Raw genomic sequence first — 27,279 nt, 5'->3', positions numbered from 1 at the left:
TGGGCCACTTGATGCACCGTTGCTACTACTTGTTACTTGTTACTTTTCGCTTGCTACGTTTCACCTCGCTACACCATCACTTGTTACCGCTACTTTCAGTGCTTGCAGTTATTACCTTGCTGAAAACCGTTTATCAGAGCCTTCTGCTCCATGTTGGGTTCGACACTCTTACTTATCGAAAGGACTACGATTGATCCCCTATAATTGTGGGTCATCAAGACTATTTTCTGGCGCCGTTGCCGGGGAGTGAAGCGCCTTTGGTAAGTGGAAATTGGTAAGGAAACATTTTTATACTGTGCTGAAATTTATTGTCACTTGTCACTATGGAAACTGTTCCTTTGAGAAGTTTGTTCGGGGTATCTTCACCACGAATGGAAGCACGAGGAGTTGTTCCTCAACCTGAGGTACCTACTGAAAATATCTTTTATGAAATTCCTTCGGGTATGCTTGAGAAACTGCTGGCTAATCCTTTCACAGGAGATGGATCTTCACATCCAGAATTGCATCTCATCTATGTAGATGAAGTTTGTGGTTTATTTAAGCTTGCAGGTTTGCCCGAGGATGAGGTAAAGAAGAAAGTCTTTCCTTTATCTTTGAAGGATAAGGCGTTGACATGGTATAGGCTATGTGATGATACTGGATCATGGGGCTACAATCGGTTGAAATTGGAATTTCATCAAAAGTTCTATCCTATGCATTTAGTACATCGTGATCGGAACTTTATTTATAACTTTTGGCCTCGTGACAGGGAAAGCATAGCTCAAGCTTGGGATAGGCTTAAATCAATGATATATTCATGCCCCAATCATGAGCTCTCGATAGAAATCATCACTCAAAACTTTTATGCTCGGCTTTCTCATGATGATTGTACCATGCTTGACACTTCTTGTACCGGTTCTTTTATGAAGAAGGATATTGACCACAAGTGGAATTTATTGGAGAGAATCAAACGCAACTCTGAAGATTGGGAGCTAGAGGAAGGTAAGGAGTCAGGTATAAATTTCCAGTTTGATTGCGTTAAATCTTTTGTTGAGACAAACACTTCTAGAGATTTTAGCGCTAAGTATGGACTTGACTCTGAGATAGTAGCTTCTCTATGTGAATCTTTTGCTGCTCATGTTGATCTTCCCAAACAGAAGTGGTTTAAATATCATCCTCCTGTAGAAAGCAACATAGCCAAAACCAATCTAGTTGAGGAGAAAGTCATTGCTTTTAGTGATCCTATTGTTCCTTGTGCTTACACTGAGAAACCACCATACCCTGCTAGGATAAAGGATTATTCTAAAGCTCCAACTGTGATACGTAGGGGTTACATTAGACCACTTGCACCCCCTGAGGAGATTAGAGTTGAACCTAGTGTTGCTATTATCAAAGATCTCTTAGCCGAAGACGTAGACGGGCATGTTATCAAATTCTGTGAGGACTCCGCTAGAATTGCTAAACCTCACGCGAAGGACAAATACGGCCTGTAGTTGGCCTGCCCGTTGTTTCTGTCAAGATAGGAGATCATTGTTACCATGGTTTATGTGATATGGGACCTAGTGTTAGTGCAATACCCCGTTCTCTATATGATGAAATCAAAGATGAGATTGCACCTGCTGAGTTAGAACCCATTGATGTGATACGTAGAAGTCCTGTGTGGTAAGACGAAGTATCCTACTGATTTCCTGGTCCTTGGTACTGCACAAGATAGCTTTTGTCCCATCATATTTGGTAGACCCTTTCTCAACACTGTCAATGCTCACATTGATTGCATTAAGCAGACCGTCACAGTTAGTTTCGAGGGTTTGTCTCGTGAATTTAACTTCTCTAAGTTTGGAAGACAACCCCATGAAAAAGAGTCGTCTGGAATGGATGAAATCATTGCTCTTGCCTCTATTGCCGTACCTCCTAAGGATCCTTTAGAGCAATATCTGCTTGAGCATGAAAATGATATGCATATGGAGGAGAGAGATGAGATAGATAAAATTGTCTTAGAACAATATCCTATTCTCAAGAATAATCTTCCTGTTGAACTGCTTGGGGATCCTCCCCCACCAAAGGGTGATCCTGTGTTTGAGCTTAAACAGTTGCCTGATACTCTTAAGTATGCCTATATTGATGAGAAGGAGATATATCCTATTATTATTAGTGCTCTCCTCTCAGAGCACGAAGAGAAGAAGTTACTAAGAACTCCGAGGAAGCACCGTGCTGCTATTGGATATACTCTTGATGATCTTAAGGGTATTAGTCCCACTCTATGCCAACACAAGATGAAAACTGATCCTGACTTTAAACCAGTTGTTGATCATCAAAGGAGATTGAATCCTAAGATGAAAGAGGTCGTTAGAAAAGAAATATTAAAGCTTCTGGAAGCAGGAATCATTTATGCTGTTGCTCATAGTGATTGGGTAAGTCCAGTACATTGCGTACCTAAGAAGGGAGGTATCACCGTCGTTCCTAATGATAAGGATGAACTAATCCCACAAAGGATTATTACCGGCTATAGGATGGTGATAGACTTCCGGAAACTGAACAAGGCAACCAGGAAAGATCATTATCCTTTGCCGTTTATCGACCAAATGCTAGAAAGGCTATCAAAACACACACACTTCTGCTTTCTAGACGGCTATTCAGGTTTCTCGCAAATACCTGTTGCACAATCTGATCAGGAGAAAACCACTTTCACCTGCCCCTTCGGTACCTTTGCTTATAGACGTATGCCTTTTTGCTTATGCAATGCACCTTCCACCTTTCAAAGATGTATGATGGCTATATTCTCTGACTTTTGTGTAAAGATTGTCGAGGTTTTCATGGATGACTGACGTCAGTTGTGCTTCCCTGGCAATGGCTCCAGAAAAGTGTTGATCCTGCAATCTCTAGTGTTAGCTAGACGAATGCTTATAACAACGAACCTTCTCCTGCAACAGCACCAGAAGAATGCTGATAGTACTCCCCGGCAATGAGACTGGAAGAATGTTGTTGATGGCCCACCAGCGCGTGGGTTCGCAGCAGTTTTCGAGGGTAGAGTATTTGACCCAATTGATTGGTTTTCACGACGGGATGTGAGAGTATACTCTCAAGTATTAGCAGCTGAATTTGTCAGATTCAACCACACCTGAAAGATTAGTATCTGCAAGCACAGTAGTAACAGCAAAGTAGCGAGTAACGACAGTGTAACGAGCAATAGCAGTGGCAAGGAACAACAGTAGTGACAGCAGTAGCAAGTAGCAACAGTAGCAAGCGACAGTAGTAGCAACAGTAGTAGCAGCAGCAGAGCAAGACAAGTAACAACAGTAGCAACAGTAGTAGCAGCAGCAGAGCACGACAAGTAACAGCAGTAGCAATAGTAGTAGCAGCAGCAGAGCAAGACAAGTAACAGCAGTAGGACAAACTCGTAGGCAATGGGTCGGTGATTTGTTTGGATGGTATTCATCATGCAACAGCTATAACACGGAGAGATAAGTGGCTAGCTCTCGTTCGTCAATGTGATGTAGGCATGCATTTCGTGTGTCGTCATACGTGCTTAGGGAAAAGAACTTGCATGACATCTATTGTCCATCCCTCCCGTGGCAGCGGGGTCCAAAAGGAAACTACGGGATATTAAGGTTCTCCTTTTAATAAAGAACCGGACCAAAGCATTAGCACTTGGTGAACACATGAACTCCTCAAACTATGATCATCACCGGGAGTGGTTCCGGTTATTATCACTCCGGGGTTGCCGGATCATAACACATAGTAGGTAACTACAACTTGCAAGATCGGATCTAAAACACACATATATTGGTGGCAACATAATAATTTCAGATCTGAAATCATGGCACGCGGGCCCTAGTGACAAGCATTAAGCATGGAAAAGTAGTAGCAACATCAAATCTCAGAACATAGTGGATACTAGGGATCAATCCCCATCAAAACTAACTCGATTACACGATAGATCTCATCCTACTCATCACCGCCCAGCGAGCCTACGAATAGATTACTCATGAACGACGAAGAGCTTCATGGAATTGGAGAGGGAAGAAGGTTGATGATGATGGCGACGATTTCCCCTCTTCGGAGCCCAAGACGGACTCCAGATCTGCCCTCCAGATGAAGAACAGGAGGTGGCGGCACCTCCGTATCGAAAACGCGACAAAAACTTCTCTTTTTATTTTTTCTGGGACGAAAGGCAACTTATAGAGCTGGAGTTGGGGGCGGCAGGTGCCTGTGGGCCCCACAAGCCTGCCCACCACCACTAGGGGGTGGTGGCGGAGCAGGGGCTTGTGGCCCACTCGCCCACCCCCTGAGGTGGAACTTGGCGTAGATATTTTTGATATTTTCCAAAACTGCTCCCCGTAAATTTTCAGGACGTTTGGAGAACTTTGATTTCTGCACAAAAATAACACCAAGGCAATTCTGCTGAAAACAACGCCAACCCAGGTTAGTTCCATTCAAATCATGCAAATTATAGTCCAAAAAAGGGCAAAAGAGTTTGGAAAAGTAGATACGTTGGAGACGTATCAACTCCCCCAAGCTTAAAACCTTGCTTATCCTCAAGCAACTCAGTTGACAAACTGAGAGAGAAAGAAAAACTTTGACAAACTCTGTTTGATCTTGTTGTTGCAACTATGTCTAACTCATAACCAAAATTTCAGCAAGATCACAAGTTAACCACATAAGCAAATGACACAAAGGTCTCACGGTAAACTAATATCAATGGCATAATCAGCTAACGAGCAAATAATAATGAGTTTCAAATACCAACACTTCAATCAAAACAAGCATGAAGCAATATGAATAGGCGGTATATCGCTAGCTCTTTCTGAGACCGCAAAACATAAATGCAGAGCACTTTCAAAGATCAAGGGCTGACTAAACATTGTAATTCGTAGCAACGAAGATCCAGTCATAGTCATACTCAATATCAATCAAAAGCAAAGCATAAAAATGATAGAGGTGCTCTCTAATTGGTGCTTATATAAGAGGAGGATGACTCGACAGGAAAATAAATAGACAGGCCCTTCGCAGACGGAAGCATTGATTTGCATAGGTGCCAGAGCTCAAGCTTTGAAAACAGAGATAATAATTTTGGGTGGCATGCTTTCATTGTCAATGCAATGACCAAGAGTTCTCAATATCTTCCATGCTACTCATGCTATAGGCGGTTCCCAAACAGAAAAGTAAAGTTTTAACTCCCCCACCACCAACCAATCACACTCCACGGCTAGCCGAATCCTCGGGTACCGTCCATACTAACATCAATCCGGGGGGAGTCTTGTTTTACAATTATGTTTTCAATTTAAGCATGGAACTGGGCATCCCAAATACCGGCCCCTTTGTCGTGAAGGACTTTGAATAAACACATGTCGAGGATAACACTCCTAGCATGGAAGATACCAATAGCCCTGTGTCACCACATGAGCGGTTCGGGCAAGCAAAACAGATTTATTTCTTGAAGGTTTAGAGAATGGCACATGCAAATTTACTTGGAACGGCAGGTAGATACCGCAAATAGGTAGGTATAGTGGACTCTCATGGAAAAACTTTTGGGTTCATGGAAGTGGATGCACAAGCAGAATTCCCGCTTAGTACAAGTGAAGGCTAGCGAAAGACTGGGAAGCGACCAACTAGAGAGTGACAACAGTCATCAAGATGCAATGAGTTTGACTAACATTAAATGCAAGCATGAACAGGATATAAATCACCATGAACACGAACATCATAAAGGCTATGTTGATTTTGTTTCAACTACATGCATGAACATGCGCCAAGTCAAGCCACTTGAAACATTCAAAGGAGAATACCATCCTATCATACTACATCATAGTCATCTCAAAATGTATTTTGGCAATCAAGACAAACCATTATAAGCTCTCAGCTGAATAAGCATGGCATCAGAAACTATGATCTCTAAGTTGTCATTGCAAACATGGTTCTCTCACAACAAAGCTAAATCTGGTTCGACAAGCTAGTCATATTTACAAAAACAAAATAGATAGAGTTCATACCAGCTTTTCAGTCTCAGTGACTTCATCATATATCATCATTGTTGCCTTTGATTTGCACGATCGTACGATGAAAATGATAATAAGCGCATTGGACTAAGCTGAATCTGCAGGCAAACCCAAAGGAGAAGACAAAATAATATGGCTCTTTGAAAGCTAAACAGGTAAGCATGTAGGAACCACTAAGCATTGTAACCAATATCTTCTACCTTGACACAAAGAAAAAGAAAGCTATTTACACGGGAAAGCTCCCAACAAGCAAAAGAAGAAAGAAAAATCTTTTTGGGTTTCTCAAAAGGACACAAAACAAGAAAACAAGAAAACAAAAAGAAACTAGCATGGATAATACAATGGCAAAGTGTAAACACCGGCTAACAAAGTGAAAGCATAAGCATGAATGTAAAGTCAGTGAGAACACGTACTCCCCCAAGCTTAGACTTTTGGCCTAGCTTGGTCTACTCCCAAGGTGGCAAATAACCAGCTCCAGGATACTCCGGAGCAGACTGTGGATGCCACTGTTGTGTGAGCTCCTCTAGCTCCCATTGATAAACTGGCGTCTGGTACTCGACTGTCGGCTCGGGCACGGGCGCCTGTGGTTGGGCCAAACCCCAATATGCATAGATGTCCGCGGGCATAATAGTGTACCTGCATGCATGAAGATCAAACAAAGAAGGAGCAGGCAAAGTAATAGTCTCTCGAGTACCCTGACTAAACACCAAGTTATAAATCATCCGTCTACTAGCATCTCTATCCAAAAAATCATGGCAAACCATGTTGTCATAATCCACATATCTCTTAGGGAGAAGCATCTCTCCTTCCTCTCCCAGTCTAATGGGTATCTCAAAGTGCCTGGCAAGACGGGTAGCATAGATACCTCCATAGACAACACCTTTAGAATGGTTTAGGTTCAACCTTTGAGCTACTATAGCGCCCAAGCTATAAGTCTTATCGTTATAAAGGCCTTCACGCAGAACCGCAAGGTCTGGAGAACTAAGTGATCCAGCCTCCCCACGGCCAATTAAACATTTTCCCACAAATAGTGAGAAGTACCGAAGCACAGGAAAATGTATGCTAGCAATTCTAGCGCGAGACACTCCTCTCTCCTCTCCAACAACAATAGAACCAATGAAATCCTCCAAGTCCCGTGGACGAGGGTCACGAATATCCCCAACATAAGGTAATTTGCATACATTGCAAAAGTCCTACAACGTCATGCACTAGAGGACTTCGTATATCATGAACTCAACCATGGCAGGATTCTTCCTCGGATAAAAGTTGAAGCTTTGAACGAAAATATTGGTGAGGAGGAGATATTGTGGGCACTTAGCTTCAACGAATGCAGTAAGACCTGCGTTCTCCACCAAGTAATAGAAGTCTTCATAAAGTTCGGCGGCGCGCAAAAATTCATCACTTGGCCACTCGCGCGCTCGAACTTCTGTGACTCGAGGGACTACGTTATTGGGGTGGTTCTTCTCGTCCTCCTTGTGGTTATGCCTTGAAGAGCCTCTCAAGAACCTCCTCATCTCTTCCTTTTTCTAGCTCTGAAAAATTCTGAAATTTTTAGAGACTTCGAAAGAAAAGTGAATAAGGTTAACCCAACTTGTAGCAACTACTCCTACTAGTGCCTAGAGACCATATCACGCGCTAAAACTACTTGGGACCAATTAAAATCAACTTTTCTAGCTCAAGAACAGGGTTACCAAGGTAGCAAGAATTCACGAAGGATAAAGCATTAGAGCAAAAACTAATTGGACCAATGGAGGAGTCACTTACAAAGGAGTAATTTTCCCAAAACAGTTCGGAGAATGGTGCTTTGAGCAAGGAGATCAAAAATCACAGCCAAATGAGCAAGAACATGGGTTTGAGCTACGAAACAATTTTTTCTGGAGGTGGTAGAAGAGGCTGAGAGCTGGAGTGAGTGGACGGGTGCCTGTGGGCCTCACAAGCTTGCACCCCACCACTAGGGGGGTAGGTGGCGGTGGGGGGGGGGTTGGCCCACTAGCCAGCCCCCCTCACCAGCTCTCAAGCCCAGAAATTTTCAAAAATTCCAGAAAAAATCATACTAAATTTTCAGGACCATCGGAGAACTTTTATTTTCGAGGTATTTTTCTCCGGGACGCTAAAACAAAAAATAGGAAAAACTAAACTAATTCCATCATTTTTCTTCTAAGCAACAGAAAAGGAAAACTCAAAACAGAGGTATGTGACTCTTTGACTCATCCGTCTCATGGTCATCGAAATAAATCCGTCAATGGGGTTGATCAAGTCCTTATGACAAAACTTTCTCGAATCGCAAGAGAGAACGGAGAATTTTCGAATAGCCACTAAGTCACCTCAATGGGGATATGTATCTCCCCAACAAGCAAATCATACTTCATCTTGACATGAGGAATAGGGCATTTGAAGCTCCCAATGAGAATCGATGAAGTCTTTTCGATAGCATTGATCCAATGTACTGGATATCGTTTCTTCGGAAGTGCACTGTGTGCTCATTACCGTTGACATGGAAAGTGACATTGCCTTTGTTGCAATCTATAACAGCCCCTGCAGTGTTTAAAAAGGGTCTTTCGAGGATGATAGCCATGGCATCGTCCTCGGGAATATCCAAGATAACAAAGTCTGTTAAGATAGTGGTATTAGCAACCACAACTGGCACATCCTCGCAAATGCCGATAGGGAAAGTAGTTGATTTGTCGGCCATTTGCAGAGAAATTTCAGTGGGTGTCAACTTATCCAACTCAAGTCTACGATAAAGAGAGAGCGGCATAACACTAACACCGGCTCCAAGGTCACATAAGGCAGTTCTTACGTAGTTTCCTTTAATAGAGCAAGGTATAGTGGGCACTCCGGGATCACCAAGTTTCTTAGGAGTTCCACCTTTAAAAGTGTAGTTGGCAAGCATGGTGGAGATCTCAAGATATGGTATCTTCCGTTTATTAGTCACGATATCTTTCATGTACTTGGCATACGGAGACATCTTGAGCATATCAGTTAACCGCATCTGCAGAAAGACGGGTCTTATCATCTCAACGAAGCGCTCAAAATCCTCATCATCCTTTTTCTTGGATGGCTTAGGAGGAAAGGGCATAGGTCTCTGAACCCGTGGCTCTCTTTCTTTACCATGCTTCCTAGCAGTGAAGTCATTCTTGTCGTATCTCTTAGGTTGTGGATTATCAGGATTAACCGTAGGTTCAATCTCCACATCCTCATCATGGCTAGGTTGAGCATTATTATGAACATCATTGTCCATATTGTCACCAGGTTCATGTTCATCACTTGATTGTGTTTCTGTATCAGACGCAGAAATATCATTAGGTTCTTCAGGTGTGATAGTATTTGGTGAACTGGCATGCAGGTTTCTATCATCCTTCTTCTTCTCCTTAGGATGACTAGGTGTATCAGCATTGATTCCTTGAGAATCTTGATCAATTCTCTTAGGATGACCTTCAGGATACAAAGGTTCCCGAGTCATTTTGCCTCCTCTAGTAATGACTCTGATAGAGTTGTCATTTAATTCATTGAGCATGTCATTCTGAGCTTTAAGTACTTATTCTACCTGAGTAGTAATCATAGAGGCATGTTTACTCAGAAGCTTCAGATCATTTCTGTCTACACAAGCACTTAAATGGCTAAGCATACGAGCACTTTGTTCCAAATGTCTGCTAACAATAATCATTGAAACTCTGTTGTTTGGCAACAAAGTTGTCAAATTCATCAAAGCATAGGCTAGCAGGTCTATCAAAAGGAATATCACTCTCGTCAAATCTACGCAGAGAATTCACTTCTACTACCTGTATCGGGTTATCGAGACCATGGATCTCTTCGATAGGTGGTAGATTTTTGACATCTTCAGATCTAATGCCTTTCTCTTGCATAGATTTCTTGGCTTCTTGCATATCTTCGGGACTGAGGAATAGAATACCTCTTTTCTTAGGAGTTGGCTTAGGACGTGGTTCGGGAATATTCCAAGCATTATCGTTGATCAGGAGGTTATTTAGTAGGGTCTCAACTTGTTCTACAGTTCGTTCCCTAAAAACACAACCGGCACAACTATCTAGGTGGTCTCTAGAGGCATCTGTAAGTCCGTTATAGAGGATATCAAGTATCTCGTTCTTCTTAAGAGGGTGATCAGGCAAAGCATTCTGTAGCTGGACGAGCCTCCCCCAAGCTTGTGGAAGACTCTCTTCTTGGAGTTGAGCAAAGTTGTATATTTCCTGCAAGGCAGCTTGCTTCTTATGGGCAGGGAAATATTTCTCACAGAAGTAATAGACCATCTCCTGGGGACTACGCGCACATCCAGGAGCAAGAGAGGTGAACCAGGCTTTAGTGTCATCCTTTAGAGAGAAAGGAAAAGACTTAAGGATATAGTAGTGGCGGATCTTCTCCTCATTAGTGAAAAGGTTGGCTATTTCGGATAGTTTGGCAAGATGGGCTATGACCGTCTCAGACTCATAACCGTGAAAAGGATCAGATTCGACTAGAGAGATTATCTCAGGGTCGACAGAGAATTCATAATCCTTATCGGTGACAAAGATAGGCGAAGTGGCAAACTTCGGGTCATTTTTCATCCTGGCTTCACGAGATTTTTCCTTCCACTTGAGAATTAATTTCTCAGCGTCATAGGCATCCTTACACGCAAGAAAATCCTCAGCTATCTCTCCCTCCATAATGTAACCCTCAGGTATATCAGGAAATTCATATCTAGGAGAGCTAGATCTAGCAGGAGCAAAAGCAGGTTCTATCTCAATAGTATCGGTAGTTTCAGAAGCATCACGAGCATTGGCAGTAACTCTAGCAATATGAGCATCAAGGAGCACTCCTAATGGAACAGGAAAAGGAGCATCTCTAGCAGTATCAAGCATAGCATCATCAGGCAAAATAGCATCTCTAGCATCATCAGGCAAAGCAGTATCAAGCATAGCATCTCTAGCAGTATCACGCATAACATCTCTAGCAGTATCAAGCATAGTATCATTAGGCATAGTATCAAGCATAGCATCTCTAGCAGTATCAGGCATAACATCTCTAGCAGTATCAAGCATAGTATCATCAGGCATAGGCATATCAAGATTTCTAGCAGGAGGTGATGTCGCAAACTTACTCATAACTGAAGGTGAATCAAGTGCAGAGCTAGATGGCAATTCCTTACCTCCCCTCGTAGTTGAGGGCAAGACTTTGGTCTTCGGATCCTTCAGATTCTTCATAGTGATCAGCAGATATAAATCCCAAGTAACTCAGAGAATATAGCAATACCTCCCCGGCAACGGCGCCAGAAAAATGCTGATGTCAGCTGTGCTTCCCTGGCAATGGCTCCAGAAAAGTGTTGATCCTGCAATCTCTAGTGTTAGCTAGACGAATGCTTATAACAACGAACCTTCTCGTGCAACGGCACCAGAAGAATGCTGATAGCACTCCCCGGCAATGAGACTGGAAGAATGTTGTTGATGGCCCACCAGCGCGTGGGTTCGCAGCAGTTTTCGAGGGTAGAGTATTCGACCCAATTTGTTGGTTTGCACGACGGGAGGTGAGAGTATACTCTCAAGTATTAGCAGCTGAATTTGTCAGATTCAACCACACTTGAAAGATTAGTATCTGCAAGCACAGTAGTAACAGCAAAGTAGCGAGTAACGGCAGTGTAACGAGCAATAGCAGTGGCAAGGAACAACAATAGTGACATCAGTAGCAAGTAGCAACAATAGCAAGCGACAGTACGGAAATATAATAATAACCAATTTATTATTGCCTCTAAGGCATATTTCCAACACTTCTTCCTTTTCTTCATCATGTCGTGTACCACTTGTGGATTCCTCCATGTCTTCTTGTGGTTCGTCTTGACGCGAAGTAGGAGCTTCCACTTGAATTGATGAAGTACTTCCCTTTACCTCTGTGGGCCAAATCTTGCTGATAGGTAGATCTTGGATGGCTTCCGAAGGTTCCTTATCTCCTACATCGTTTGGCAATTGTTCGACTTGCAAACCATTAGATTCATCAAATTTCACATCTACTGTCTCTCAAAATTTTTGAGTGAAGCTATTGTAGACACAGTAAGTGTGAGAGTTTGATCTGTAACCAAGTAGGAAACATTCATGAGATTTAGGAGCAAATTTAGCGCGACAAAGCTTATCAAGAATGTAGCACTTAGAGCCGAATACTCGAAAGTATCCAACTTGGGGTTTGTTACCGGTGAATAGATCGTATGTCGTTTTATCGAGAAGCTTGTGTAAGTAGACTCGGTTTATGGCATGGAGAGCTATTTCCACGGCTTCTGCCCAAAAGTGTCTTCGCGTCTTGTATTCGTCAAGAATTGTTCTGGCCATCTCTATGAGAGTCCGGTTCTTCCTCTCAACAACTCCGTTTTGTTGAGGTGTGGACGTTGCCGAGACCTCATGTGAGATACCTTCTTCGTCAACAAAAGTATCCACATTAGGTTCTTGAACTCCGTTCCATTTTCGCTCCAAACTTTCTTGATCTTCACTTCAAACTGATTTTGTGCTTATCGGGCGAAGTTCTCGAAGATCATTTGTACATGCGACTTATCATCTAGAAAGAATACCCACGTAAATCTAGAAAAATCATCAACAATGACTAGACCATAAGAATTTCCACCGAGGCTCTTGTAAATATTGGGACCAAAGAGATCCATGTGAAGCAGCTTGAGTGGCGTTCTTGTAGGCATGATGTTCTTCACGAGATGACTTCCACCTACTTGCTTTCGTGCTTGACAAGCACTACAAAGTCTATCTTTGTCAAAGATAACATCTCTAACACCAAGAATATGATCACCTTTGATAATCCTATCAAGGTTACGCATACCTACATGTCCTAGCCTTCTATGCCATAACCAACCTTTAGAAGATTTAGCAATAAGACATGTACGGGGTTTGGATTTTTAGTGAAATCGACAATGTATTGATCACCTCTACGGATACCAGTAAATACCATGTTATGATTATCACCACGAAACACTTGGTAGTCAACTTTTGTAAATGGCACAGTGAAACCAAAGTCTGCTAGTCTAGATACAGAAAGAAGATTGTAGCCAAGGGATTCAACAAGCATGACATTTTGAAAGGAATTATCATGAGATATGGTCACCTTACCAAGACCAAGTACCATACCCTTGGATTTGTCTCCAAAATTCACATACCTTCGAGGTCCACGGTTTGGTGTGATCTCATGGAACATGTCTTTATCTCCGGTTATGGGGGTGCATCCACTATCGAGAACCCACTCCTTTCCACCAGCCATGTAGACTCTAAGGTTCGCTATAAGACTAACCTTCCTCATGGTCTTCTCATACTCGATGTCAAACTCTTCACCTTCATTGTAGTAGCCATGCTCCACATTGTCATCGTCGGACGAAATATCCTCGTCATAAGGAACAAGAATTTCATCAGAATTTTGACTATGACAATGTTCGTATTTATGCATGTGAATGGCTTCAACAATGACATTGTTAATGACAGTGGCATCTCCTTTAGCACGCATGATCTCACGGAGGTCAAAAAGGCATTTATCAAAATTAGGATCAGTTGACTTCATTTTGTGAAAGGCAATGAATTTATGGAAAATGATCTCAAGATTTTTCAGTGAATAGTCTGGATATCTTTTCTCTAAATTTTTCCACAAAGCGTGAGCACACTCAAAATTTTGCATTTTATTAAGCACATTTCTTGGCAGTCCTCCAATGATTAGATTAACAGCTTTAAGATTACCAAGCATATCAAGTTCTTCATCATGAGAAGGATGCAAAGTATCAATGGATGCTCATAGGGATATTTAACATACTTGCGCAAATGTAATTTATCAAATATATCAAGCATTTCATATTTCCATTGTCTAAAATATTCCCCATCAGGAATAGGCCTCTACAACTAATATTCCCCAAACTAGGCACATCCATCTTACTCCAATGGCGTTTAATCCAAGGCTTTGGAGACCTTGGTGTGATACCAATTGAGAGATTAATAGAAGAGGTGTCTAGAGGGGGTGAATAGACTACTTGCATAAATTAAAATCCTACCTTTTCCCAATTTAACGGTTGGCAGATTTTCGTGATTCTAACAAGTCTTATGCATCCTACACATGCTAGTCAATAAGTATGGCAGCAGAAAGTAAAGACTTTGCACATGTAGTAAGGAGTATAGTTTAGGAAGATCAAACGCGAAGAAGTTGACACAATGACTTTTGGCATGGTTCCGATAGGTGGCGCTATTGTACGTCCCTGTTAGTGGAGACTTCAACCAACGGAGGGTAACAGGTGAGAGAGTCCACAGAGGGCTCCACCCACAAGGGGTCCACGAAGAAGCGGCCTTGTCTATTCCACCATGGCTTCCGTCCACACAGGACTAGCCTCACTCGCGATAGATCTTCACGAAGTAGGCGATCTCCTTGCCCATACAAACATCTTGGTTCAACTCCACAACATGAAGTGGGAGGATCCCAAGCAACACCTAATCAATATAGGAGGCACCACCCTCCAAAAGGTAATAAATGTGGTAGAACGATGAACGCCTTGCACTTGTGCTTCCAAAGATAGTCTCCTCAACACTCAATCACCTCTCTCTTAGATTTGGCAGGGTAGGAGAGATTGATCTTGTGGAAAGCAACTTGGGGAGGCTAGAGATCAAGTTTCAAATAATTGGAATGGAATCTCTTGATCTCAACACATGAGTAGGTGGCTCTCTCTCAGAAATATGGATCTGGCAAGCCTAAGTGTATTCTGAGTGCTTCCTCTACGAGTGAGAGGTAGGTGGAGGGGCATATATAGGCATCTCCCGAAATCCAACCGTTACAACATTTTTTCCCAACTCGGTGACACCAAAATGTTAATCTCAGTGGTACCGAGTTGCACTAAATGTGGCAACTTTGAATTCTTGGTGAGACCGACATAGGAATCTCGGTGGTATTGATACGATGACCTAGACTGGTTTCCAAACTTGGTGAGACCAACGTCAAACTCGGAAACTCCGAAACTTGGAGTTAGCTCAACAGAATGTTGGTCACCCACCCAATCTCAATGGCACCGATAGGAATATTGGTTGTACCGAGATGGTGGGATTGACATATGATCTGTCTAAGTGTAAAATCGGTATAGTCGAGTGGGAAATGTTGGTGGCACGATTTTTCATATTTGACTTGGAACAAATATATTTTGTGGGGAAGTGGCTGAGTATTTTTGGTGGCTATCTCTAAGCACTTGAGTAACCAATTCATCACAATACATCATCCCCTTTTGATAGTATTGGCTTTCCTGTGGACTCAAAGTGATTTGTCACAAAGTATAAAATGAAGAGTGTTCTTGCTTGAAGCTTTAGCCAATCCTATCCTTCCTTGAATCAAGGGGCATCTCCTCACAATCCTATAGACAAAGCTCTTTGTGTATGATATGTCCATTTTGCATCATGCTTTTATGTTGATATTTATCGCTTTATGGGCTGTTATTACACTTCACGGTACAATACTTATGCCTTTTCTCTCTTATTTTATAAGGTTTACATGAAGAGCGAGAATGCTGGCAGCTGGAATTCTGGTCTGAAAAGGGAGCAAGTTTGAGATACCTATTCTGCGCAACTCCAAAAGCCGCGAAAATCAACGAGGAATTATTTTGGATTTTATGAAAAATACTGGGTGGAAGAAGTACCGGAGGGGAGCCACCAGGAGGCCACAAGCCTGCCAGCCCCGGCCTACCCCCCTGGCCGGGCCTGGGTGGCTTGTGGGCCCCCTGTTGCTCCTCCGGCGCTCATCTTTTGTTATATGGAGGGTTTCGTTCCAGAAAAAATCATAAGGAAGGTTTTGGGAAGAGCCGCCGCCGCCACGAGGCGGAACTTGAGCAGAACCAATCTAGAGCTCCGGCAGGGCCGTCCTGCCGGGGAAATTTCCCTCCCGAAGGGGGAAATCGTCGCCATCGTCATCACCAACACTCCTCTCATCGGAGGGGACTCATCTCCATCAACATCTTCATCAGCACCATCTCCTCTCCAATCCCTAGTTCATCTCTTGTAACCAATCTCTGTCTCACGACTCCGATTGGTACTTGTAAGGTTGCTAGGAGTGTTAATTACTCTTTGTAGTTGATGCTAGTTGGATTACTCGGTGGAAGATTATATGTTCAGATCTTTGATGCTATTCATTACCTCTCTGGTCATGAATATAATTATGCTTTGTGAGTAGTCACTTTTGTTCCTCAGGACATGGGATAAGTCTTGCTATAAGTAGTGATGTGAATTTGGTATTCGTTCGATATTTTGATGTGTTGTATGTTGTTTTTCTTCTAGTGGTGTTATGTGAACGTCGACTACATAACACTTCACCATTATTTGGGCCTAGAGGAAGGCATTGGGAAGTAATAAGTAGATCATGGGTTGCTAGAGTGACAAAAGCTTAAACCTTACTTTATGCGTTGCTTCGTAAGGGGCTGATTTGGATCCACTAGTTTAATGCTATGGTTAGACTTGTCTTAATTCTTCTTTCGTAGTTGCGGATGCTTGCGAGAGGGGTTAATCATAAGTGGGATGTTTGTCCAAGTAAGGGCAGCACCCAAGCACCGGTCCACCCACATATCAAACTATCAAAGTAGCGAACGCAAACCATATGAGCATGATGAAAACTAGCTTGACAGAAATTCCCATGTGTCCTCGTGAGCGCTTTACCTCCTATAAGAGTTTGTCCAGGCTTGTACCTTACTACAAAAGGGATTGGGCCATCTTGCTGCACCTTTGTTACTATTGTTACTTGCTAGTCGCTACGAATCATCTTATCACACAACTATCTGTTACCGATAATTTCAGTGCTTGCACAGAATACCTTGCTGAAAACCACTTGTCAGTTCCTTCTGCTCCTCATTGGGTTCGACACTCTTACTTATCGAAAGGACTACGACAGATCCCTTACACTTGTGGGTCATCAGTGTACTATACCTAAAATATACTAGGTAAAAGTGTTAGTCCAAGAGACAATGTATGTTGTCATGAATTATCGAAACAACCAAGGGAGCATATGTGCTTTCAGGTGGTCGTGTCAGAATAGAGTGAAGTGACATGACTCAAACTACTATGACGTGTCAAGCGTCGGAGTGAGGCTTGACAATTTATTCATGGTGGCGGAAGCGGTGGAATAATACAATGGCGGACTCCAAGAACGCAAGACTGACTAGGATTCCTCTACATCATACTCGCTATCGTACTCTTCATCCATGAGATCTCCTTCATCAATATTTGGCAAGATCAACAAGTGAGTGAATACTTTGAAAGTACTGGCAACACAGTTCGTACATAAGATAAAATGATTGTAAGCAGAATGCACATGCACAAGTTAATTTAAGTATTACAATTAGCAAGGTTAATAAATTAGCGATAAGTTGAAGTAAAGTAAATGTAGATTAGTCGGGCGGTAGTCCTCCCAAAATATCCTAGAAAAATACAATGCACCGATCGGGTGTCTGAAGCGACGCCTCGAAAGGTTAATAATAAAACTAAACTACCACTATCGGGCGTCTAGGCGACACCGCATACCGGGCTTAATAATAAATTAACAAGCCATAGTCGGGCGTCTAAGCGACACTGCGTACATGGCTTAATAATAAATTAACAGGCCATAGTCGGGCGTCTAAGCGACATCGCATACAAGGCTTAATAATAAATTAACAAGCCAGAGTCGGGCGTCAAAGCGACACCACGTACATGGCTTAATAATAAATTGATGGGCCATAGTCATGCGTCTAAGGGACACCATAGAAAGGGCATAAATAAAATAAATACTTGCCATAGCCGGGTGTCTAGGAGACACCATGGAAAGGGCATAAATAATTCAATAACAACAAGTGAATATCCGGATGGTACAACCAACCTATAGGATAATCAACACAATCAAGGTCTCATCACTTCGCAAGTGTTAACTTAACCATGCATGAAATCGTACCATGTGTCATGCTATAATTTCATATGCAGCAAGTTTATCAAGAAATCATGTCAGCAAACATCACACCAAATGTTTAAACATGCTTGCCTGGGTCGATGAAGTCGAAGGCTAGCTCGGTGAAGTTGACGGTAGCGTCTCTTCCTTTAGTATCTACGTCACACTAATATAGGATTCTAAAATAAATACCGAGGGCACATAAAAGTTGTCTAAAAATATTTTTAAATAAATACCACAAAAAACTAGACAATAGAACAAAATTTTCGAAAAAAGAATTAACTCAAAACCCTCTTTAGTTTAAAAGTTATAAGGAAACTAAAAAAGGGGACTTATCTACGATAAACAAGAATTTATCCAAGGGGTAGACTAGAAAAACAAAAAATGTTTCGAAGAAATACACAAGTTGGAGGAGGAAACGTATTCTGGTGAAACGCGTTTTCAGAAAATGGTTCGAAAAGAAAATAACCCTCATAATGGGCCACCCATTTCAGGTTTCAACTTTGACGCTGGCGATAGAGAGCTCGCAGTGGTCGCCGGCAACGGTCCGCTGCAAACCAGAGAGGGAAAAGGGAACAGGTGCACTCACAGGGTCTTTCCGCAAAGGGATGGTGGAAGGGGTTGTCGGCGAGCACCGCATCGAAGGCAACTTCCACTCTGGCGGACAGCGGCTTCGGGTGCACGCTGATCTCGTCGGAGAGACCTCCAGCCGTCAAATTGGAGCGCGTGTCAGAAGTGTGGGTGCTCTAGGAGGGTACTGGCCAAGCTAGGGCTGCGGGCGCACGCTCACCAGAGCAAATTTTGATGGAGCCTGAGGCGGATTGGGGCGGCCGGAGGCGGGGAAGAAGACCCTCCTGAGGTCCTCCGAGAGGCTGGGCGTGGCCCTGAGGTGAGGTGGAGTTGTGCTTGGTTGCTGGGCTGGCTTGATGCCTCCTATTTATAGGTGGGCGTGGAGGTGCCGTGACGGGGCTATCTCCGACGCTAATCACAGCGAGCTAGAGAGTTTGCAGGATATTACGGTGGTGGGGGTGGCTACAACAAGTTCCAGGGGTTCCATTTTACCCCTAATCAAGCTCCTCGTCGACCTAATGCCGCCGCTCGACGGAACGGTGTTCATGGGCACGGCGGCTACAGCTGGCGCGCTCGGTGCCGCTTAGGCCATGATGACTGTGCTTGAGAACATGCAGGGCAGGAGATGGACACGCGGGTGGCTGTGTAGCTTGGACGGTGCTGGGTGGTGCCATTCTGCGGGGTTGGCTTGTGGTGGCCGCAACAGACGTCACTGTCATCGCAGTTGAGGCCGGCGCTGACAGGCCAACTCATCACCGACGGCCAGACCCATGCAAAGGACCGTGCGGCGCACTGGATAGGAAGGGGTCACAGTGAGCAAGGGGCCAATGAGCACACTCGTGAGATTGTCACTGAACCTGATAATTTATGAAACTGTGAATGCCACCTGCTTGACCATATGCGAGTGGGACTTCGTAATTTTTTTGGGGGTTGAAACTTCGAGGGGTGGTCTATTGGTGCTCCTAGGGGTTCCCTGTTTTTTCTCAGAATTTTCGAAGTAGGGGAAGGAGGGTATCCAGCAAGAAGATCATTTGTGGTGCAGTTTTCATTTGAATACAGTTTGAAAATTTGAACTGCAAACCAATTTTTTTTTGGTGAACTAGGTTGAGGGTACCTAGGGCCATCATGGATAGGTTACTTGGGGTCAGAAGCTAAGGGGAACTATAGGTTTCTTTCCAAAACTTTGTGAAACTGTTTTAAATGATGTCTTGAGAACAGATGAGGGTCATTGGAATGATAACTTTAAAATAGGGAGAGGGAAGAAATGAGTGAGAATTCTAGAGAGGAAATTTGAACATAAACCCATTTGTAAATTTCAAATAAAATAAGAGAGGAAATTCTCGCAATGAAATTTCTATTATGTAAGAATCATGTAGAAACTCTTGTCAAACCAGAAGTTAAATCAAGAAATCTCATAAGAATTTTTCTCACGGTAAAGTTTCCAAAAGATTCAAAAAGAGGTTTTTATAAAGATTCCAATAACTCACTTTAAAAATAAAATATATTTTTTAAATTCCAAATTAAATTTTTGAGGGTGTTACAACACCTACCCTTAGGAAAAATCTCGTCCCCGAGATTTCAGCCATCCTTCAAGCAAGTGTGGGTGTTCTGTCCGCATGAATTCCTCTCTTTACCAAGTTGCTTCATCCTCGGTGTGATTGCTCCACTGAACTTTGAAAAATCTGGTCACCTTTTGATGTGTCCTTTGTGGTTCTTCCAAGATTTTTACTGGGTGCTCATGGTAAGTAAGATTTGGTTGAACATCTATGTTGTTGTGCGATACTCATTTGTCTGGATTGCTCACACACTTTCTCAACTAGGATGTGTGAAAAAGGTCATGTATTTTTGACAATTCAGCGGGTAGTTCTAGCTGGTAGGCTACTTGCCTTTCCGTGTAATTATTCGAAAAGGTTCGATGAAGTGAGTTGCCAATTTTCCTTTGACATTAAACATTTGCAGACCCCTCATTGGGGATACTCGGAGGTATACATATTCATTTGGTTCAAAACTGACGTCTCGATGTTTTTAATCATAATAACTCTTTTGACGACTCTGGGCTATTTTGAGTTTGTCTCTGATGAGTTTCACTTTGTCCTCGGCTTCTTGGAGTATTTGTGGGCCGAAGATAGGACTATTACCGATCTCTGACCAATTCAGCGGTGTAGGACATCTTCGCCCATACAAGGCTTCAGAGGGTGACATTTGTAGACTGACCTGATAATTGTTGTTGTAGGAAATCATGACATATGGTAGGATGTCTTCCCAACTGGTTTCGCAAGTCAGAACACACGCTTTGAGCATGTATTCCGAGATTTGGTTCACACGCTCAGTCTGTCCTCATGTCTAGTGATGATACATTGTACTGAATACCAGCTGTGTCCCCAATGCTTGTTATAGATGATCCCCAAATCTCGAGGTAGACTGACTGCCTCTGTCGGACATGATGGTCTTTGGAATCTCGTGCAAGCACATAATACGGGCGAGATACAGTCGGTCCAACTTCTGCGTGGAATAAGTGGTCTTCACGCGAATGATATGGGCCACTTTGGTGAATAAATCAATGATGATCCATATGGCATCGTGCCCATGTCGGGACCGGGGTAGTCCGACAATGAAGTCCATGCCAATTTCATCCCACTCCCATTCAGGTACTTTCAGTGGTTGCAATAGGCCTGCTGGTTTCTGGTGCTCGGTCTTAATACGTTGACATGAATCACAACATGCAATGAAATAGGCGATATCTCTCTTCATGCCGTGCCACCAATATTTTGTCTGAATGTCTTTGTACATTTTTGTGCCTCCTGGATGGATTGAGTATGATGCGATGTGGGCTTCTTCCAGTATTTGTGTCTTGAGATCTTCTTGGTTAGGTACGCACAATCTATTGGTGTACCATAATATTCCTTGCTCATCGATATAAAATTCTGAGGCCTTGCCTAGACTCACTTTCCTTTTTTATCCCCTCAATACCGGGATGTTTGTCTTGAGCTTTCTTGATTTGTTCGTCCAGTGTGGGTTGTATTTCTAGGCGTGCAATCGTTCCTTCTGGAACTAGGAACATATTGAGCTTGACGAACTCGTGAATGAATTCAGATCTCAAATTTTACATAGTACCGATGTCTGGGGTGGGGTTTCTGCTGAGAGCATCGTCTACCATGTTCGCTTTACCTGGATGGTAATGAATTCCCACACCATAATCTTTAATCAATTCTAACCAACGGCGCTGCTGGAGGTTAAGCTATGTTTGCGTGAAAATATACTTGAGACTTTTGTGGTCCGTGTATATTTCACAGCAATTTCTGAGCAAGAAATGTCTCCATTCCTTGAGAAAGTGGATTATGGCGGCTAATTCCAAGTCATGAGTAGGATAATTTTCCTCATGTCGTCATAGTTGCCTTGAGGCGTAGGCCATGACTTTTCCTTCTTGCATTAGTACACATCCGAGACTTTTTCTCTATGCGTCATAGTATACTTCAAAATCTTTGTGGAAGTCAGGGACGATTAATACTCGTGTTGTGGCTAATTTTTTCTTCAATTCTTGAAAAAATTCTCACACTCGAACTTCTATTTTTTCTTGAGTAACTGAGTCATCGGTTTGGCTATTGTGAAAAAGCCTTCGATAAATCTTCGATAATACACAGCCATTCCAAGGAAACTCCTTATGTCTGTCACATTGGTGGGTTGTTGCCATCCGAGCACGACTTTGACTTTTTCGGGGTCCACGATAATACCCTCTTGTGTGAGTACGTGACCGAAAAATCCAACTTCTTTCAACCAAAATTCACACATGCCTAACTTGGCGTACACGTGATGATTCTGCAGCTCACCTAGTACAATTCTTAGGTGTTGTGCATGTTCTTATGTTGTCTTGGAATAGACCGATATATCATAAATGAACACCACGATGAACTTCTCCATATACTTCATGAATACATTGTTCATTAGATGCACAAAATATGCTCGGGCGTTCGTTAGTACCAACACCATCACTGTAAATTCATACAATCCGTATCTGGAGGTAAATGCGGTCTTGGGAATATCATGTGGTCATATTTTTAACACATGATATCCCGACCTTAAATCAATCTTGGAGAAAACTTTAGCTTGCGTGAGTTGGTCGAATAAATCATTTATTCGAGGTAGCGGATACTTATTCTTGATAGTGTCCATGTTAAGGGCTCATGTTGGAAATATACCCTAGAGGCAATGATAAATAGTTATTATTATATTTACTGTTTAAAGATAATCGTTTGTTATCCATGCTATAATTATATTGAATGAAAACATAGATATATGTGTGGATACATACACAAAACAATGTCCCTAGCAAGCCTCTAGTTGGCTACTCAGTTGATCAATGATAGTCAAGGTTTTCTGGCTCTATTCTAGTGTTGTCACTTGATAACTGAATCACATCATTAGGAGAATCATGTGATGGACTAGACCCAAACTATGAACGTAGCATATTGATCGTGTCATTTTATTACTATTGTTTTCTGTGTGTCAAGTATTTGTTCCTATGACCATGAGATCATATAACTCACTGGCACCGGAGGAATACCTTGTGTGCATCAAACGTCGCAACGTAACTGGGTGACTATAAAGGTGCTCTACAGGTATCTCCGGAGGTGTCCGTTGAGTTGGTACGGATCAAGACTGGGATTTGTCACTCCGTGTGACGGAGAGGTATCTCGGGCCCACTCGGTAATACAACATCACACACAAGACTTGCAAGCAATGTGACTAAGTGTAAGTCACGACATCTTGTATTACGGAACAAGTAAATAGACTTGCCGGTAACGAGATTGAAATAGGTATGCGGATACCAACGATCGAATCTCGGGCAAGTAACATACCGAAGGACAAAGGGAATGACATACGGGATTATATGAATCCTTGACACTGAGGTTCAACTGAGAAGATCTTCGGAGAATATGTAGGATCCAATATGGGCATCCAGGTCCCGCTATTGGATATTGAACGAGGAGTGCCTCGGGTCATGTCTACATAGTTCTCGAACCCGCAGGGTCTGCACACTTAACGTTCGATGATGTTTTAGTATAGTTGAGTTATATGTGTGGTTACCGGATGTTGTTCGGAGTCCCGGATGAGATCACAGACGTCACGAGGGTTTCTGGAATGGTCCGGAAAGGAAGATTGATATATAGGATGGTTTAATTTGGTCACCAGAAAGTTTCGAGCAATTCCGGCAGTGTACGGGAGTGACGAATAGGTTCCGGGTGTTCACCAGGAGGGGCCCACCCACCTGGGAGTGAGCCCAAGGCCCTAGGGTGGCGCCACAAGTCCTTAGTGGGCTGGTGGAGTCAGCCCAAGGAGTCCATGGCGCCACATAAAGAAAATACCAAAAGAAAAGAAAAAGAAAAAGGAAAGAGGGAGGTGGGAAGGAAGAGGAGGACTCCTCCTTCCCAAACCGAATTGGAGGAGGAGTCCTCCTCCTCCTGGCGGCCTGTGCACCTTGAGGGACTTGTCCCTCAAGTCTAGCCCCTCCCCCTCCCTCCTATATATAGTGGCGGTTTAGGGCTTTTTGAGACACAACTTTGCCACGTGCAACTCTAGCATATACCACACAGTTTCACCGCTAGATCGTATTTCTGCGGAGCTCGGGCAGAGCCCTACAGGAGTAGATCATTGATACGTCTCAAACGTATCTATAATTTTTGATGGTTTCATGTTGTTATCTTGTCATCTTTGGATGTTTTATGTACCTTTTATATCTTTTTTGGGACTAACTTATTAATTCAGTGCCAAGTGCCAGTTGCTCTTTTTTCTGTGTTTTTGGCTCTTTTCAGATCTGATTTTGGAACGGAGTCCAAACGGAATAAAATCCCCGAAATGATTTTTTCCCGAACGGAAGAAGATCAGGGGGCCTATGGGCCAAGCGAGGAGGGCTACACGGAGCCCACATGCCCCCACTCCGCCACCAGGGGGAGGCAGCGGTGGGCAGGCTTGTGGCCTCCCTGGCGCCCCCTGACCTAGATCTTTGGCCTATATATTACCTAAAATACAACAAAAAATTAGGGGATCCACGAAAATACTTTTCCGCCGCCGCAAGCTTCCGTTTCCGTGAGATCTCATCTGGAGACCCTTCCCGGCCCTGCCGGAGGGGACTTTGGAGTTGGTGGGCTTCCTCATCATCAACATCGCCCCTCCAATGACTCGTGAGTAGTTCACTTCAGACCTACGGGTCCGTAGTTAGTAGCTAGATGGCTTCTTCTCTCTCTTGGATCTTCAATACAAAGTTCTTCATGATCTTCATGGAGATCTACCCGATGTAATCTTCTTTGGCGGTGTGTTTGTCGAGATCCGATGAATTGTGGTTTTGTGATCAGATTATCTATGATATATATTTGAGTCTTTGCCGATTTCTTATATGCATGATTTGATATCCTTGTAAGTCTCTCCGAGTCTTGGGTTTTGTTTGGACAACTAGATCTATGATTCTTGCAATGGGAGAAGTGCTTGGTTTTGGGTTCTTACCATGTGATGACCTTTCCAAGTGACAGTAGGGGCAACAAAGCACGCATTGAGTAGCTGCCATCAAGGGTAACAAGGTGGGCTCTGTCGTTGATATGAGATTGTCCATCTACATCATGTCATCTTTCTTAAGGCGTTACTCTGTTCTTTTGGACTTAATACACTAGATGCATGCTGGATAGCGGTCGACGTGTGGAATAATAGTAGTAGATGCAGAAAGTATCAGTCTACTTGTTTTGGACGTGATGCCTATAGATATAATCATTGCCATAGATGACGTCACGACTTTGCGCGGTTCTATCAATTGCTCGACAGTAATTTGTTCACCCACCGTCTACTTGCTTTCATGAGAGAAGCCACTAGTAAACACTACGGTCCCCTGGTCTAGTCACATCTATCGTTTACACCTCCGCTTTCACTTTGCTTTGTTACTTTGTTGCTTTCAGTTCTCACTTTGTGAACAATTTATAAGGGATTGACAACCCCTTCATAGCGTTGGGAGCGGGTTCTTTGTGTTTGTGCAGGCACTTGTGATACTCCTTCACTGGATCGATACCTTGGTTCTCAAAACTGAGGGAAATACTTTCCACCGCTGCGCTACATCACCCTTTCCGCTTCGAGGGAACACCAACGCAAGGGTCCAAGTCCACGGGGAAATCCTTTGCATATTTTCCTAGGAAGTCCCTAAAGGCGTAGCCACAGCAGAAGGATTCCTGGTGCCGTTGCTGAGGAGAATCAAGACAAGAACAGTCTCCTGTCAGCACGTGTTTCTGGCGCCGTTGGAAGGTGTTTTGTTGCAGTAGCAGAAGTATTTCTGGCGCCGTTGCCGGGGAAGGAGAGATCTAACCAAGTAGGTCTCACAAACTCATCTCCTGCATTTACCTTTTTTGCCAGTTGCCTCTCGTTTTCCTCTCCTCCACTTCACATTTGCCGTTTTCTTTTGCCTTTCTCCTTTGCCGTCTCCTTTTGCCTTTTTGTCGTTCCCTTTCGCCCGCCTGCTCTTAGGTTTGTTTGTGAGAGACCTTTCCTCATGGCCAAACCAAACTATTTCAGAAAATTGGAGGAGATTGAAACTAATGTCAAAGGTTTCATGTCTTCTCAGTTTGACCAAAATAGTTACTTTCATAGGGAATTAAAAGAGAAAAATTCATTTTTGGTCTGTTTGAATAAAGAGGTTGATGATATGGCCAATGATTTTCTTGCACTTAATTCTCAGCTTGCTCACCTTGAAAAATTGGTGGGCCAAATTTCTGACAAGCAGGCTACCTTAGTTAATAAGATGGCAGCTAAACCTGAAATTTGTGATGCAAATCACGAAGATCTTAAAGTGCTTGGTGGGTCTCCTCTTGAATTTTTGTTTTCGCGTGTCAAACCTATTGATGGAGGGGCTGGATATGAATCCACTTAGGTTGAAAAACGCCCCAATGATTCGGAGTCCACCTATCTTGATGATAAAGGTGTGGAGAGTGGAGTAGAAGAGATCAAAATTTTGGGTAGTAATGAAACTCCCACTTTGGATTTCAAGGAATTCAATTATGATAATTGCTCCTTGTTTGAATGCATTTCTTTGATGCAATCCATTGCAAACTCTCAACACGCTTATAGCCAAAGCAAAGCCTTTACCGCGCATATCGTAGATGCTATGATGAAATCTCTTGAAGAGAAGCTCGAACTAGAAGTCTCTATATCTAGAAAACTTCATGATGAGTGGGAACCTACTATCAAGATCAAGATCAAAAACTATGAGTGCAATGCTTTGTGTGATTTGGGTGCTAATGTTTCCGCGATTCCAAAGTCTTTATGTGATATTCTTGGTTTTCATGAGATTGAAGAGTGTTCTCTTAATTTGCATCTTGCGGATTCTACTGTCAAGAAACCCATGGGAAGGATCTATGATGTTCTTATTGTCGCAAACAAGAACTATGTACCCGTGGATTTCATTGTACTTGACATAGATTGCAATCCTTCATGTCCCATTATTCTTGGTAGACCTTTCCTAGGGACTATTGGTGCTATCATCGATATGAAGGAAGGGAATATTAGATTTCAGTTTCCTTTAAAGAAGGGCATGGAGCACTTTCCTAGAAAGAAAATAAGATTGCCTTATGAATCTATGATGAGGGCTACTTATGGGTTGCGCACCAAAGATGACTATACGTGAGTCCATCACCTTTCGCCTAGCTAAGGGCGTTAAACAAAAGCTCTTGTTGGGAGGCAACCCAACGAATCTATCCTTTTTCTTTCTCTTTTGTGTTTTTCACACTTTCATAATTCTGTTATGATTGTGTTTTTTGTGTTTCTTTTTGCGTTTGTGCTCAGCAAAACCGTTATGATT

Source organism: Hordeum vulgare, chromosome 6H (genome assembly GCF_904849725.1).
Source record: "Hordeum vulgare subsp. vulgare chromosome 6H, MorexV3_pseudomolecules_assembly, whole genome shotgun sequence".
Taxonomy (NCBI): Eukaryota; Viridiplantae; Streptophyta; class Magnoliopsida; order Poales; family Poaceae; genus Hordeum; species Hordeum vulgare.
The sequence above is the reverse complement of the archived record's forward strand: the minus strand, read 5'-3'. Positions refer to the sequence as shown.